Source organism: Pseudoliparis swirei, unplaced genomic scaffold, assembly GCF_029220125.1.
Source record: "Pseudoliparis swirei isolate HS2019 ecotype Mariana Trench unplaced genomic scaffold, NWPU_hadal_v1 hadal_26, whole genome shotgun sequence".
Taxonomy (NCBI): domain Eukaryota; kingdom Metazoa; phylum Chordata; class Actinopteri; order Perciformes; family Liparidae; genus Pseudoliparis; species Pseudoliparis swirei.
The window spans coordinates 938825-955754 of NW_026613262.1; the positions used below are offsets into that span (position 1 = coordinate 938825).

General features: G+C 44.3%; 1 pseudogene; it reads left to right on the forward strand.

Moving 5' to 3' along the window:
• Positions 1–8016: 8016 nt before the first annotated feature.
• LOC130191064 (E3 ubiquitin/ISG15 ligase TRIM25-like) lies at positions 8017–9420 on the forward strand (annotated as a pseudogene).
• Positions 9421–16930: the final 7510 nt, after the last annotated feature.

Sequence of the window (16930 nt, forward strand, 5' to 3'; positions counted from 1 at the left end):
TAGGACCACCAAAGCTGCTCAGCCCCAAGACGGGTAATAGCTCTTCGTTATAAAAAAGTCTATCGGTGAACGTTGAGGTACTAATGGCTAGGTATAACCGGTGGGATCCGGAAAACACTTAAGTGCTGGACGAAAGCACTTTTGTTTCGCACATAAACGTATATGCAGCATTTTTATATAATATAAATATGGGAAACGGTAGTTTCATACGGTAATGGGCTCTGGTCAAAGTGACTTCCCAGGTGCCTGATACAAAAGATCACCCGTTAAACTACGACTGCGCTCTCGGAAGAGCGAAAGAACGAATCAGCAAACATTAGGATTACTAATAGCACAATGCTCGTTAGGTGCGTTCTGTTTAAAATTGTCCCGGAAACTGGCTTCCATGGTCCTTAGCCACACTTAGGAACAGCCCGATGTAAGAGGTGGGATCTGGGCACCGTCGCAAAAGCTGAATTATGTAAACTAAACCCTCTCTGTTTCACCAAGGGTGATGGTCACTTCATGGCAGTTGAAATTTTACAGCGACACATTAACTGGTGAATATACGGTCAGCGTGGCGATTGTAATAGATCTATCTAACAGTTCGAAAGATACAAATTGTTGAGGTTTCATGTTGGAACATTGGCTCAGCCTGGACTTGCCTCGGGAAAGAGTTACTGTTAGTAAAAGCCCAAAGATTAATCACTTGTCTCAAGTGACACAACTTATTTCATGTTTCCCGGTGTTCTTTTTAGATTCTTGACTGGGAGACTTAGGAGGTGGGGACCTAAACACCACTTTGGTCCTTTCGTGGGCCGACTTCAGGCATTGTAGGTGAAAACATTAACTTACAGGGTGGAAACGTTTTCCTTCCCAGCCCCAAGTACTACCAGTTAACAAGGAAGTTTTTCTGCATGGAATGAGGACAATACCGGGTGGAATAATGTCAACAAGACGGTTAAATAGTTTTATCTGGTGCGAAACAGTTCCATGAACTCAGGAGGAGGAGGAGTCGAAAAGATCTGGCTCTGTCTAAATGGGATTAAATTCTTGCATTGGAGGCTTCCACTTCAAATTATGAGGAGGTTGGCGACATTTTTCTTTTTTTTGCGGCGGCAACGTCAGGAACAGACTAGGGCGGCTGAGGACCTTCAGGTGGTGGCAAGGTCCTGAATACTAGTGCCAGGCCCCGGATGTTTGCCCTTCCCAGAACTCACCATCCCAGATGTGCATGCAGGGCTCTGTCGACCACTCGGCCTTAATACATTGTGCCCGTGCAGTAAAAGTCTATCAATGAGACCACCAGAGGCATTCATGCATCGTATTACCCAATGCTGTAGGACACCGATCTTTCAGAGACTATAGGTTGATCATCGGTGGCTGGTGGATGAGGATACTGCAGCAGTTGGCACACGGGCTTTGTGAATGCAAGGTGGTGCACTGACACACTTTGTTAGTGGTGGATTGACAGGATGCAGTTTGGGAAACGTGGCGATATATGAGTTATCTCTGAATGAGTTACAGAAACGCATACTGATGATGCCCTCCCTTATTCGACAGTTCAATATATACCTTTAGCTTATACACATACGCCATGCATCAGGGGAAGATTATGTGTGTGTGTCCTAAGGATGGACAAGGTGGCCAGGACGTGGAAGGCTCTGTGGTTTTGAGGTAATCGGATGTTTCGTCCTCCATGGCAGGAGGTGGCAAGCGAATATGTTTAGATACATATGGATGGAGGTGGATACCGTGCAACCGTCTTATCGGATGGCGTGGACGCGGGCTGTACCACGATTTGAGCCCCCGTGGTATGCACGTGCAGGCGTAATTTGGGTTACGAATGCTAGCCGAGGAGCCCCACATCCATTCACGTACAGGATAACCATGTACCAACTGAACATTTTCTTCACCGATCTATTATGTAGCTACTAGCCGGTATGGGAGGTGGCACGGCTACCGCTCACAGTGCGAGCTAGTTCTGCTGAACAAAGATAAAGGTGGGACAGAAAGACGATGCGATATATGTACTGACAACTCGAATGACCGCTATTTTGAGGTCCTATTGTAATCTGTCGATCAAATAAATAAAATGCTTGCCAACCGCCAGGAGGGGATCTAACCATTTTACATGCACGCGACGCACGTGCGGAATGGATTGAGGATAAATAAAGGCTTACTGATCAGTCACATACGTCAGCTGCTTAAATTGAAACCTAAGCTATCCATTCTCGCACCTGAACACTTCAAATCCGTAATAAATAAATACCCAAAAGTGAATCCTAATAATATCAGTGAGCACTTTGTTCCTTAGACATAACCATTAGCACCATCACTCCAGAAGGGATTGATCATGAAATAAATCTAGGATGGACTCTTGCCAGGGCATTTTGCTAGGCTATGGTCCTCTTCATTGCTTATTAATCCAGCTTCCTCGAAAAAGGATTCGGCATCCCTACAGGGAGTGGTCCTATGAGTTGGAACTCCGGACACCCGGGTGGCGGTGGGATTTCTTCATTTGGATTATGTCTCACAGCGAGTGTGGACATATGCTGGACGTGTGCAGCGTATATTCAAACCTTAGACGCCGGGTGCAGTGCGGTTTCCCAACCAAATGGTCCCGAAGGCAGCCCTCTAGTCAGTGGGGAAACAAAGCCAAATGATTTAGGATCACAGGGACGGCTGACTTCAGGTATGCCTTACCACATGACAGTGTCACTGTCGAGCATCGTAAGAACAAATGGCCGGGCCAAGCTGCTTGGGACTACCCGGGACTGGGAGCCGTACATGATTGTACCAGCCCCCTCCGCCCCCAAGGTCCTGTAGGACTAGTCATCGTTACTTCCGCAGGGACTCAATTTCTTTGAGTCCGAGCAGAAGTTAGCCTAGACAGCCATGACTTAAAGTTATCATTTACACTGAGTACAGACTGTCTTTGAGTCTGGTCTTAGTCCGGACTTCGAGGACAGGACTTCTGGTTCAGAGACATCAAGTTCTGCATGAATTTACTCCACTATTCATGTAAAATACAAAGTGGAGTAGAAGTTTGCGTGTTCACTGTTGTATGTACAATAAAGTGTAATAACAAGTGTAGTTTCCTGACCCATAGTCGCTACAATATGAAGGAATCTTAACCTCAGTCAAATTGACGTAACGTTAACTTTAATAAATAACAACGTGCTCAGATCCTCCAAACCTAATTATATCTCATGTTTAGCCACAGGAGCGAGAGCCAGCGGAGCATTTCTCCTGCGGATCATTGCTCGGCGACACAGCGCTGATGGTGAGCTCAGTGCCCAGGCAGAATCAAATCGTCAGCATCCTTATTGCTGAATCTCAAACCGCCACAGATATGATGCTTAAACTACAACTGCTTTGAAAACATCCTTAAATTACATTCCGTGACTCAACAACAGTAGTATTTGAATGTACAGACAAGAATGCATTATAAAATTGTTCCCTACAGCTCCAAGTGCTAGGGATCGAGCTGTCTTGCTCTCCGACTGACAATCCTGTTCAACAATGAGGTTCACCGCCCAGCTCATTTGCATATCGGACACATAAATGTCAAATTAAATGAAGAAATCTGTGGACACATAAATGAGATATCAAGAAACAGATGTGAAATACATTTATTTAATGATGTCCTGTTGAGTTATAACTTATATTTATTAATTTCTGTATTTATTTCGTATTTATAAACTTGTATTTAAAAATTTAAGCATTTATTTATCCATTCCTGTATTTATTTATTTAAAGCATATTTATTTATTCTTGTATTTATTCATGCATTTATTTATTTATACAAGTATTTTAAGTCCTCCATAAGCTTGATCAAGTTCAAGATAAGATTCAAGATGTATTTGTCACATCACACACATGTGGTGAAATGAGTAATGCTCATAATGTGCATCTCAGTACACACTATTTAAATCAACACAATAACATGTGTGTGTGTTTGTTTAAGACATTCATGTTCCTTATCATTCTACAATCCTGATGGCCTGAGGAAAGAAACTCCTCTCAGTCTTCTGTTCCAGCGTGACTCATGTGAGAGCAGAGGAAACAGTCTGTTGTTGAGGATCTTCATCCTGCCGGCTCTGGTTACCTCTGCATGTTGAACACAGCCTGCAGGCCAGGAACATTGCCGGTGACTGTAACACCATGTCCGAAACCCGCTGAACGAAGACAGAGCTGTGAGACACGCCACGCGGACGGAGGAGGCAGGTGAGTCAGTGATGATGATGAAGAGGAGGAGGATCTGACCTGAGGAAGTGAGCCAGGCCATCTGACGCTCCGGCTGCAGCAGTGTTTGCAGACAGAAATACACAACCAAAATATAAAACACACCAGCAATAATAAGGACACAAGAGTAGCAAGTACACAAGAGTACAGAGTACACACAAGTACACTAGAGTACACGCCTGAGTACACACAAGTACATACAATTAGAAATTAATATAACATTAGCATAAATGAAAACACAGTTGTAATTTCAGAACAGAGGTACAATGTACTGTTACTCAAATCCACAACGCAGAGAAGCACCAAAACAGGCTGAGACGCCATCAGAGAGAGGAACAGAGATCCTTGATCTGATGAAGAGGAGCACTGAGGTGGAGAAGCTCCCTCTCTGGAAGACCACCTCCACCCTCCAGGAGGTCCAGTCCCTCAACATCCACCATCCACCACCACCAAGGACTGGTCTCAGGTCAGTGTCTCCAGCATCACATGAGGGACTGTGAGGAGAGCTGTGTCTCAGCTGGAGGAGACGCCAGGAACATGATGAAGACGCTGGTTGAAGTGAAGATGAAGGAAGCTGGTTCTTAAAACTGGAGATGAAGAGGGTCCAGAAGCTGCAGGACGTGACTCTTGATCCCAAAACAGCTTTCCTATCATGACCATCCTGTCTGATGACGGAAACAAGTGAAACTTGTTCAGGTAGAGCAGTAATGCCTCCTGACAATCCACAGAGGTTCTCTCTCGTCCCTCAGAAGCTGGGAATACAGAAAGTTTTCAGAAAACCTTTATTACGAGGTTCAAGTTAACAAAAGACTGAGGCTATTTAGGAGGACCAGAGAGTCGGTCAACAGAAGGGAGGACTTCTCTCTGAGTCCTCAGAACGTGTTACCGGACTATATTTGAGAAATGGAAACGACACACGCTTGATGATCCTCCAGTTCTTCTGCCTGAAGTCTGTCCTCAGAAGGTGGGGTGTTTGTGACCATGAGGAGGGTCTGGTCTCCTTCATGACGTAGAAGCTGCAGCTCATCTACCTTTACCGCTGGCTGCCCTTCAGTGAGAAACTCCTCCCATACTGTCCTGGTCAGCACGATGGTAAAACTCTGCTCCTCTGATCATCTCTCCTGTTGGAGAACAGACCACTTTGGTTATTGTGTAATGATTTTCCTGGAAAGAAAACAGAGGCTGTGGAGAAGGTCCTCTGCAGAGGGAGATTTCCTGCTTCCCAGGTGGATGCTTTTTCTCTCGCGAGGATGTGGACAGAGCTCCAGTTAAGTCGGTCATCGTGGGACATTTACCAACGTGATTAAAGATTTTCATTCCCTACTTTCCTGACCGGGAGGATAAATCTGTACAGCTGGATTGGTGAGAAACCACATTTCTCTTGTCTGAAGCAAACAGAAGCTTTAACCTGTCACTTATCAGGAGAAACTCCTGGAAGTGTCATCTGACCGTGGCCTCCAGATGAAGGCCAGAGGGGATCCACCTCACCACAGTTTTGTGTGACAGGAGCACCTGACCTGGGACAAGCTTTTGGAGCAGCTACACGCCCTTTGCCTCCACATATTTATGTGAGGCCTCCCTTCTCTGCAATGACTGTGATAAACAACAGTTAAAAGAAACAGACTGTGCCTGGAGAGAGAGCTTAATCACAGCAGTGGCCTCAGCCTGCCACCAAGACTGGGTCTACAGAAAGATCCTCAGTGAAGCACAAGCTTCGATTATTAAAATGTAAATGCTAAAGCATTCAGTTTAATGCAATGTTCATTGTTGACAGTTTAATAAATCAGAGCACTGATGGCACAGTGCTGCATTACTACTTTTTTATACCAAAGATTATTTAACTGGTTGAGGGGTACTAAGAAATTTCACAGAGGGTACATCACGTTTTTGAAAAAAAGGTTGAGAACCACTGCACTAGCATATAAAAGTAAACAATGAACTGTTGTTGTATCTTTATAGATCGTTTCTGAGATTTAGCTTAAATTAGTTAACATTAAAACATTTTTACTGTACCAAGGAAGAGTTTATAAAAATAAGTCAGACTTTGCATGTTAAAAAGTCCTGTATATAGATTTCCCAAGAGTTCCAGGAAATGAATAATGCAGATGTGTTCCATACATATCTGAAATCCCCTAATAACAGCAATCAAACAATTTTAATGGATCAATTAGGACATTTTCAAAGTAAAAGTCCTAAATGTTTAAAGAAATCTGTAATTTCTTTCATGTTTGAGGTTTATATATGTATTTCATAGTCCTAGCAATAATGCTACACAATAAATAGAATGCTAATCGACACCGTGATCGTGATCGTGATCGGATCGGCAGATACTGATTTCAGTGATCGTGATCGGCACAAAAACCTGATCGGCATCTCTAATTTTATTCATTGAAGAGAATAAATGTACATATGTTGTGTGAATATGATGCAGTTGAACTTGACTTTAAAGACACCAAATACATGAAGCTGAAGTTTGACTTTGAGTAAATCAGCTAAATTTGTTCTGTCTGATGTTCACACAGGAAACATTGATTAATAGTTTTGTTGTCATGGAGCTTCATTAAGATTGAGGCCTACTACATTTATATAATGTTTACAGAATACAGGATGTTTTATTGTGTGATTAACGTTAATAAAGAGAATAAATAAATATGTCGTCACTTTGATTTGTTTTGTGAATATTGTTGAGATGACTTATGAACCAAAGAAACCTGTAAACATGATTGTAAAGAACTCAAATAACCGAGTTATTGACCACAAGGCCTGAGTAATGCAGTCCGCGGTCAGCCGGGGGCTCGTGAGTATCCCCACTCCCTTTAGTTTTCTACACATTGTAAACTAATTGGTCTGGATGAGGACGGCTCCTCTGGGTTTGTACCTGGCTTTGGTATGAAGGTAATAGCAGCTGCTGTGTTGATTCAGGTAGTTTTGATTCAACGAGGAGTATCTGTACATTTTACTGAGAGGAATACAAATATCTTTACAGTCTGTATATATTTCTGGAGGAAAGCCATCTGCTTCACTTTGGGATGTCATGATAGCTTCCTGTCTCTCTGTGAATGTAATTGGCTTATGAAAAGCCTGTTGTTGTTGTTGTTGTTTTCACTATTTGTGGAAGGTTCAAATATTCCAAGTAGTTAATCTGAGAGTCACTTTTATGTATTTATGATGTGTATCGTGATTTGTAATAACTGGTAAAAATCTAATTATATCTCACCGGATTTAAAACAAAGGAGGCAAAAAGCCAGACGACCGTGTTTGAATTCTAGAGGTGAAGGTGAGGTTTACACCCACAGAGCTGCAGGTAAGAGGCGGAGCCACCCTGAAGAGGAGAGCTGCTGCGTCACACCCCGGAAACCACACGTTGGTCCGGCAGAAACACTGCAGCGGAGACGAGTCTCTGCTTTTCTCTCAATTCAAAGTGACTTCATCAGAGTCTCTTACAAACACTGGTGAGTACATCTGATTATATTTACACCTGTAACCACCGGGATTAACGCAACACCTTAGCTTTAGGGCTCGATCACACCAGCCGCTAAACGCGTGGTAAAACGTGCCTGTGAAGTGCGCGCGGCCGGGCGCTACAACCTCATTTACAAAACGGAGGCAAACGGCCGTCAGCTCTTGCTGTGTTGTGGGATGAAGAGGAGGAGAACGCCCCATAAAAGCGGAGGTTATACCGCTAATATGAGTGTCTCGTCGGGGTTTGCCTTTTACTTTTGAATTTCCCGCCGTTCATACCACAAGAAAACAGGAAGGAGAGCCCGCCTCTTGCTTGATCCGATTGGCTGCCTTTGCCCTCCTGCTTGATCTGATTGGCTGCATTGAGCCTCTTGCTTGATCCGATTGGCTGCATTGGGCCTCTTGTTTTTGTGCTCAAATCTTTTATTGGTTTTCGAAATATATGCAAAAGAAAAGATGAACACACTGTACATATACAAAGATACTCAGACAAAAACCATACACAAAATATATTATATATATACGGGTAGACATGCAAAAACCTGCACACAGTATTTTGCTGATTCATTCTTCAACATTTTTAGAGTAGTCTCATATTCATTCTTTTGGCCAAATCTAGTTTTATTCAGATGCGAAGAAAATGAGATTGCTGTATTCCTTATGCAACCTTTGATGGCACTCTATAGAATACACGGATCATTAGTGGTCCCAGCATTTTCTGAAATATAAACAGTAAAGGCATCTCTAAAGTAGGTGCAAAACTCGTTATTTCTTCATTATTTCTGCTGTTCTTTAACTCACTTTTGACTTATTCTGTGCTCCTTTGCAAGAGGAGCGAGGTTGAGTCTGTCGGCACGACTTTGATCTTGTTTCTTAATTAAAAGACATACAAATAATTACACCGTTTTTTTCCCCTTTTCAACAAATAATGAAACTATTTTTAATATAATGTTCTTTTCTTCCTCAATGTGTGTAGATATGGCTTCTGCAAACTTTCTGCCGTCTGAAGATCAGTTCCTGTGCTCCGTCTGTCTGGATGTGTTCACTGATCCAGTCACAACACCATGTGGACACAACTTCTGCAAAAAGTGCATCAATGATTACTGGAATACCAACAACCAGAACATGTGTCCACTGTGTCAAAAGGTTTTCTTCTCAAGACCTGAGCTGCTCGTCAACACCTTGTTCTCTGAGATGGATTCTCAGTTCAGACAGTCGACTAAACGAACAAAGCAGGAAATAGCAGCTCAAAGCAACAAGAGTCCAAACCAGGAGAAGTTCCCTGTGACGTCTGCACTGGAACCAAACTGAAGGCCCTGAAGTCCTGCCTGGTGTGTCTGGCCTCCTACTGTGAGACTCACCTGGAGGGTCACCTGACAGCTTCACGCCTGAAGAGACATCAGCTGATGGACCCTGTGGAGAACCTGGAAGACAGGATGTGTCTGAAGCACGATAAACCTCTGGAGCTGTTCTGTAGGACCGACCAGACGTGTGTCTGCATGCTCTGCACTGTGTTGGACCACAAGATGCACAATGTTGTTCCTCTGAAACAAGAATGTGAAGGAAAGAAGGTGGAGCTGCAGAAGACAGAGGCTGAAACTCAGGAGATGATCCAGAAGAGACGCCTGAAGATTCAGGAGGTCCAAACACAACGTGAAGCTCAGTGAGGAAGATGCAGACCGAGAGAAAGCAGAAGGTGTTCAGGTCTTCACTGGTCTGAAGGAGTCTGTGGAGAGGAAACTGAAGGAGCTCATCACTACGATAGAAGAGAAGCAGAAGAGCGCGAAGAAACAGGCTGAAGACGCCATCAGAGAGATGGAACAGGAGATCTCTGATCTGATGAAGAGGAGCACTGAGGTGGAGAAGCTCCTCTCTGAAGACCACCTCCACCTCCTCCAGAGTGTCCAGTCCCTCAACATCCACCATCCACCACCCACCAAGGACTGGTCTCAGGTCAGTGTTCCTCCAGCATCACATGAGGGGACTGTGAGGAGAGCTGTGTCTCAGCTGGAGGAGACGCTCAGGAACATGATGAAGACGCTGGTTGAAGTGAAGATGAAGAGGGTCCAGAAGTTTGCAGTGGACGTGACTCTTGATCCTGAAACAGCTCATCATGACCTCATCCTGTCTGGTGACGGGAAACAAGTGAAACCTGCTCAGGTACAGCAGCCACGTCTCCCCGACAATCCACAGAGGTTCTCTCTTTGTCTCTATGTTTTAGGAACACAGAAGTTCTCTTCAGAAAAACTTTATTACGAGGTTCAAGTTAAACAAAAGACTGAATGGATTTTAGGAGTGGCCAGAGAGTCGGCCAACAGGAAGGGACAAATCACACTGAGTCCTCAGAACGGTTACTGGACTATATGGTTGTCAAATGGAAATGAGTACAGAGCTGGTGATGGTCCTTCAGTTGTTCTCTCCCTGAAGTCTGGGCCTCAGAAGGTGGGGGTGTTTGTGGACTATGAGGAGGGTCTGGTCTCCTTCTATGACGTAGAAGCTGCAGCTCTCATCTACTCCTTTACTGGCTGCTCCTTCAAGGAGAAACTCCTCCCATTCTTCAGTCCTGGTCGTTATCTTGATGGTATAAACTCTGCTCCTCTGATCATCTCTCCTGTTGGAGTAAACTAATCACTCTCTCACTTCTTTCAAGGGAAAATATTCACAGCCTCAACCCTGTGTGGTCTACACCTCGTTTCCTCCACCTCATCTCCTCCACCTCATCTCCTCCACCTCGTCTTCTCCACCTCGTCTCCTCCACCTCGTCTCCTCCACCTCGTCTCCTCCACCTCGTCTCCTCCACCTCGTCTCCTCCACCTCGTCTTCTCCACCTCATCTCCCCCACTTCATCTCCTCCACCTCATCTCCTCCACCTCATCTTCTCCACCTCGTCTTCTCCACCTCATCTTCCCCACTTCATCTCCTCCACTTCATCTTCTCCACCTCATCTCCTCCACCTCATCTTCCCCACTTCATCTCCTCCACCTCATCTCCTCCACCTCATCTCCTCCACCTCGTCTTCTAACTGTAGGGATGCACAGATACTCGTACACATGCAGCCTCGTTCCCTCGAGGTTTTCTCCATCAACTTTTCTCTGAGGTTGTCGGCTGTCTGTCTGGAATGATCTGTCAGGGTTTCCAGCAGAAACTAAAATTCTTGGCAGCGATTGGCCGGATGGCGTGTGACATCGGCCTCGGGAAAACTTAGTTTGACTGAACTTTGTAAAATGTTCAACTGCAAAGTTTTTACAATCATCAAACTTGCCAAACACCAATAAAAAGTTCAAGTGAAACGTGGTCGTCTGACTTCTTGTATGTATTGTTAAATATGGTTGTTAATGTGTGAATGGAATTTTAAATCTGGATGAATACATCGTGCTTATTAATAAAATGTACATGATGTATGCTTTTTTTATAGGTACATTAAATTTTCTGATTAATATGAATATCAAACAATTATTAATATTAAATAGTATTATAAATACTGTATAAAGCTCAACCTTTAATTTCCAAACGTCATCCTCAATAATCACCGACTCAATCCTGGATCAGGAAACAGAGACATCCAAAAATATGCTTCTTCAAGATAGAATCATATAAAAACTGTTAATTTAATTCTTCCCCTCCACTTTGAAAGAGAAGAAGAGATCACAGAACTATTTACACGTCTGCAACATGGAGGAGACAAGAACAAGGATGTGGTACAAGCACCAGGTCACGTCTTTCACAATAAAAGCACAGGAATCCTTGACCATTCTTTAAATACACACTAAAAAATAAAAATAATAAAGTGTAGAGTTATGAATGAAATCCTTCAGACAAAAGACGGAAGAAGTCGGGAGTGAGATTAAGCTCTCGTGTTACACATAAAATAAAATAAAGGTTATTTATTCGTCTTATAATCCGGAATTCAGAGCTCGTCTCGTCTACTTCCGCATGGCTCAACATGGCGGGCGTTGTCGTGCCTGCTCAGGTAGACGTCGCTCCCCACGGGGTCTTTACGGTGATGTCCAGTGTCACGGAGGAACAACAACAACAACAACAGTAAACACCTGCACAGGTGAAAACAGAAGCAGGTGCTTCGTTTTGCGTCTGTTTTTTTAAAAGTTGATGTCTCGGGAACGTTTTCAAAGTCAGATGAGCGACATTTAAACGTTTTTAACGTCAAACTGACGGAGCCAGAACAACCTGCCCCGCGCCCCGCATCGGAAAACATCGAGAAGTGTTTTTAAACGTCGCCTGCTGCAAGGTCAAGCAGGAAAGTGAGGAAGATCACTCTTCTTCAACTCCTGTCACGAACCGCTTTTTGAACACGCCTCTGACCTCTGGGATTAATAATAATAATAATATCAACAAAGTAAACAGATTAATCATGAGGAACATTGAGCGTGACAAAAGGACAGACAGTGACAGATTCAGACCCCGCCTCCTCACACGAGGTCAGCCAATCAGCACAAAGCAATGCAGAGATTGGTGTGTGTGTGTGTGTGTGTGTGTGTCTTTGTGGGATTATGATCATAATGTACCATCACACCATGAATAAATGTGCAGTTACACGTGACTCTCCCTTCCTTCTCTGGGCGTCTTCGGTCAGGAATGCTTTGTTCCAATATGACATTTTCACTTTGAGTTCTCGGGTATCTGACACACGGCTTTAGCCGAGACACGGAGCGTCCTGCCCGGGCGTCTCATCCAATCACCGCCGTGTTGATGACCCATGGATTCCTCGCCATCCGCTGGAAGCAAACAACAACAGAGGCGTGAAGGAACAGGAGCTACCAGACTTCTTTCACGCCCCATCAAACCGCCTCCAGAAGGCTCAGCTGGAGCAAAGTCGCTGAGCCGCACAGGACGTGAACTGACCAGCTCGGAGCAGAGCAACGACACCAGATCACCTCAGACTCACACACAGGGTGGGATTATAAAAGGTGACGAGTTCATCAGGTTGTAACCGTCTAAAGTTGGGATGTTGTCCAGTGATCAGCGGTTCCAGTCAAACGTAAATATACATGATTCTCTTCTTCTTCTCGAGGGTCTCACCTTGTGCCCCGGGACCCGCTCCGTGAAGGCCGTCAGCCCGACCACAAAGTGAACGCCTGCCATCGTCTCGTTGTTGAACATGACTGAATTCCTACAGGAAACGCAACATGTTGTCTTAAAATATGAAAACTAAGAAGTTATATTGAATATTCCATGTGATGGAGACTAGTCAGATCCTTTACTTTCGAGTCTAGCGATCCACCATTCCAAGCTACAAGTATTATCAGAGAAATGTACAGGGTTCTGACACATTGTGACCGATGGATTTCAGGACTAAACCAAATGTCCAAGTGACTGAACTAAAAATCTCAGTATAAACATGAAAACTGTTGAAAATGTTGCGTATTGAGAGCTATCGCCGGCTTATTAACTAAGGATGGGTTAAATGCAGAGAACTAATTTCCCCATGGGAATTAATAAAAGTGTATATTAATTATATTTTGAGCGTCTTTCTTTAAAAAATATATTAATTATTTCAAACGCGGCGTAAATGAACACGTGATTATAACAAATTTCCATGACTTTTCCAAACTTTTGTGATTACAGGCCTGAAATGACCATTTAAAACCTCCACTTTCCAGGTTTTCCATGACCGCATTTAACCCTGAATGTACTTTTAAGTATTTGAAGTAAAAGTTGCATTATTGTGTTTTATCTCGAGGAAAAAGTATCTTCGGAAGTTAGAAAATAAAAAATAAAAAGATGGAATATCCACAACTCCTCATGAAACGAACTCAAAGTGATGCTCTGCATATGTAATCGGCGCTCGCTGTCAGACCCACCTCTCTCCGGGATGGTGGGGAACAGGCCACCAATAACTGCCGCCAGCTGCTGCCGCCTATGCTGCGGTGCTCGTGTTGTTGTTCGTGAGGTTCCGCTGCTGGTGCTGCTGGATGGAGGAGCCAGGCCCACACGTTTAGGAGGAGGAGCCGTCTTTGAACAGGCGAGACATGCTCCCTTGTAGCGGAAGTTTTCTACCGGATGAGGACTCCACCGAGACCAGCTGGTGAAACAGCAGCCATTATCTTCCAGTAAACAGGTGTTTACCGATTCACCGGCTGGATCGGGAGCGAGTTCATCCGGAAATTTAGAAACCCTCCGGACAATCGAAATTGGCAGACAGTTCGACTCACCGTGGGGCCTCTGCCGCCTGGGCCGAATGGACAGGGCGATCGTTTATCTGGAACCGGAGAACCGCTCCTAGGCGTCAATCCGGGTTTGGTGTTTCAACCGACGAGATGGCCAGCTTCTGAAACGGGGTGAGCGGCATTCTTCCAGTCCGAGACGTTTCTGACAAACTGCCTCGGTTGTTACCGCCACTCAGGATTACCTCCGGCTCTTCAGCCCCCAGATCTAATGTGCGCAGAAATCTTTCTAAAATTTTGCAGAAGGCGATGCTGTTTCTGCATGCAAGCTCACATAAACTCAATGCGATAATCTAACGTTGTACTCAAAGCTTTATAGATGACTTTAGGTCGAGTATAGTATGGCCAATGGTATATGAACAGAATAATCCTTTATAAGCATAAAGACAGCACTGGGTTCAGCGGAAGAATTTTCCAAGAGACATGGCGTCCCCAAAGTGATGGTCGGCGAACTAGAGCAATATAGAACAGTAGTTTCGAGGTAGTGCATGTCTATCTAACAACTACATGACACGGCTTTTCAACACAGTTCGTTCAGCCGAACCATCCCACAGGAATTCGATAGCACCATTGGCCAGTCCAAAGTCATCACTGACGCACTTAGCTTGGTGTAAAAATAAAAATAAAATCTACTTAGAGGTCGGGGCCACGTCGTGAAACAGGACCAATCACCGGTTGATGCAAACAGTATACATCGGTCAAATGAGCTCATAGAGCAATGATGACCTGTGATCACACCTGTTGCATAAAGCCGTCATTTACAGCTGGCGTATTCAAAACCCGAGCGACTAGTGGCGGTTTTCATTACCTTATTGACTTTAAGTTGTTTTGATCACCACTTGCTCCATGAGGGCTTGATTTAGGATAGTCTTGGGTTTGAGGGCAAAAGTATTTTGTTGTAAAGTTTGTCTCTTAAAGGCGGTCAATCCGAGAACGGTGGGGCTTTACATCTTCTGAATGAGTTTCATGATTGCCACTACACACAGCTTACTAAGCTGGGACTCAGGGAAGAAAACACTCTGAGGCAAACTGAGCGCACCCTATTGGAATTAGACTTTCACCTAGGGCATATTTATAACAAATGGAAAAGTGAAACTAATGAAAGGTTTCCGACCTGTAGAGTTTCCAACGCCGGGTATAGGCTTGAGTTCTCAAGAGCGCTAACTAGGATCGCATCATCTCAGGAATCCAGTGATTCCAGGCCCGCCATCGGGGTTCCACAAAATGGGGAACAGCACTGGGGAATTTATGAGCACGTTCTCGCCCCAACTTCAGTGTGGCCCAGCAAATGCATCCTTCCCAATTAGGATTAAATTGTAAAACGGAAGTGTTGTGCAGAATTTTTCAGGACCACTCTAGATTGGAACCACTTACAGAAGGAGGACATATGTATGAAAAGATCCCCACTGATTTACTCAGAGAACACAGGTACGATGAGAATACTCTTCTGAACCTATTGGCTTCTTAAACTGTTCCGGATGCCTTCTAGACTTGACAAATCATGCAATGATTTTAGCCAATACAGATCGCATGGTTTAGCATAATGTTTCAGTGCCCGTTTATACCATTTGAAAAAGAGTCACAAACAAACGTGTTTTGGTCATTAATCCTCGCATTACTTTACAAGAAAATATCAAATGGACCGTTGATAAACTCAGGACTGAATGCTGCAGGTGTCGGAGCTCAGGCTGGACGCATGGTCTTAAAGCAGCTTATGTCGGCGTGGAGGAAGGTGAGGAGGTGGTAGGTCACAGGTCTTAGGTTGGTCCACAGTAAGGATCATCAGGATAACGTCATGCACATGTGCATAAATAATTGTATGAGCCTACGCCCCGATTGACGTGATGGTTGTTAACGTTCAAGAGTCGTTAGAGCTTTATGCACTCCACTGTACGTTGGGTTAAGTGTAATTCCACCAGCGGTTAACCCTTCAAGCCGATAGTTGTAATAAAAAGTATAACTAGCTAGAGATGTCCGCATATTTAGTTTCGTGTATCAGTATAAAAACTAGACTTCTGATGGTGACCCAGGGTGATCAACTTAACCAGCCAGGTAATCGGAGTGAGTGCAAACGGCTGATACTGAGGTGAATATAGTTATTTTGACCATGGTAACCATACCGGTTGACCATGGGGTATGGTGTACTCCCACACTGCTTCGTATTTCAAAAACTGCAGTTGAATAGTTTGGCTAACAATGAGTGCCTTCAGGAATTGCCTTATCGAGTTGATCTGGTGGTTTGAAGGTTCTCCATGAATCAAGTGACTTTAGTGACCCAAGTGATGACAGTGGCTCCAAGCTAAAATATTTGGGAACTATTCCGCACACCCCTTAATGCAGTGACATTTTTTCTCAGCCATCCAAACCACTAAGCACTGCATGAGTCAGGAGCTTTTTCCAGGGCTGGACTTCCGTAATGTATTAGGAGGATTTGAAACACAAATTAGCCCCTATCGTGTACATTTCTTTTTCCTAAAAGCATGTGATGGCGGTCAGTCCGGAAAATTATAGTAGGCAACATTTATAAAAAGAAGGCAACTGTGGCATAGATCAAAACGGATATGTTTTTGAGCTACGGAGTGTATAATTTGAAGGTTTTTAGGTTCCCGATGTATCTGCTACTGAAGATCGACGTCCATGAAACTTCCCAACATGCGTGCTTTTATACTTCACAGCCTGTTGTAGAACCCTCCTCCGCCCCATGCGGGTGTAAGGCAACACCACCTCACCGCATAGTATCTTTTTTCGCACTTCTTCCTGTTGAATATCTTGAAACACTCCGGTATAAAAAGTGGTTCAAGATACGCCCCGGTTTCAGATAAGCCCCATGGGATTATGTAGGTCCCGACTACGTCAGGTCCTGGTGTATGATGGGGTAGATGTGCATAGAAACCAGACGTTGGAAACTTTTCATTTCGTTAGTGATGGTACAGGTCGCCATGAAAGAAACCTCGGAGCATGCATGAACCGCCCTAAAATCCTAATGTGTTGCCGGGCAATCCAGGGGATGTAATGGCTGGTGAGCTACTGTTGAAGCTGAGGAGGATCACTGTCAAGTA